The sequence below is a fragment of the Penaeus monodon genome, chromosome 33 (genome assembly GCF_015228065.2).
Source record: "Penaeus monodon isolate SGIC_2016 chromosome 33, NSTDA_Pmon_1, whole genome shotgun sequence".
In the NCBI taxonomy this organism is placed as follows: domain Eukaryota; kingdom Metazoa; phylum Arthropoda; class Malacostraca; order Decapoda; family Penaeidae; genus Penaeus; species Penaeus monodon.
In genome coordinates, this window is record NC_051418.1 from 14845910 (window position 1) to 14846917 (window position 1008).

General features: G+C 35.9%; 1 protein-coding gene and 1 pseudogene across 1 annotated transcript in view; both read left to right on the forward strand.

Annotated features, from left to right (window-relative positions):
* Positions 1-1008, forward strand: part of LOC119594062 (zinc finger matrin-type protein 5-like) — a 20113-nt gene that overhangs the window by 10797 nt on the left and 8308 nt on the right. The window lies entirely within an intron of this gene.
* LOC119594263 overlaps positions 1-1008 on the forward strand; it is a 4543-nt pseudogene that overhangs the window by 3393 nt on the left and 142 nt on the right.

The window sequence follows — 1008 nt, forward strand, 5'->3', positions numbered from 1 at the left end:
TTATACACCATCTTTTGAAATACATTGATAAAGTCATAATGAATGTGGTATACCTGGTCCCAAGTCCTTTTTTTTTTCTCTAAGAAATAACATGCACCTTGAATGACTTGCAGATGTTAGTGATGAAGCTTCATACAAAACATTTTTGAAGATGTAGAAAAAATTGTGAGCCCATAGGTCTCAGTCTCCTCATCAACAATGCTGGGTTGCCCCAAAATCGACTCGTATCAATATGGTTAATGGAAACCAGATGATGGATACGTTTAGTGTTAATACAGTTGCTCCATTATATTGACAAAAGGTGAGTTTTGTTGATTCACTGTTAATGTAACTTTGGTTTTTATCCACTTTAATAAGATCAAAGATTGTTGACATAGTAGATGATAAAAGCCTGCTTACTGTTACAGACTCTCAGGGCACTGTTGACTATGGCAGCATTACAGACACAAGGAAATGCCCTGTCTGTAAGGAGAGCTGCTGTTATCAATATGTCCTCTATTCTAGGCTCCATTGCAGAGAATGATCAAGGTGCTTTATATCCCTACAGGGCAAGCAAGGTTGTTTGTTTGTTTGTTTTTGTCATGAACAGTACAGATGAACTACATAAGGTTACTGATGATTATAGACATCTTTAATTATATGACAAGTACCATAATGAAACTCCTCTAATTAGGCCAAACTATACACAATTAATCCTTGTCTTGCTCCTGAAATAGTTATTTTACGGAATACATTTTTTTCACAAACTTGTCATTTCAGAAGATAAACTTTATCTTATCTTTCCAGGCTCCCTTAAATGCTATCACCAAATCTTTGAGTTTTGATCTACGAGGTTCCAACATTTTGGTAACAAGCATACATCCTGGTTGGGTAAAGACTGACATGGGAGGAAAGAATGCACCACTGACTGTGAAGAAAGTATATCACAATAATCAGTACACTCCACAGTTTGAAGAAGAACATAATGGAGAGTTTGTGCAGTATGATGGCAAAAAATTACCATGGAAA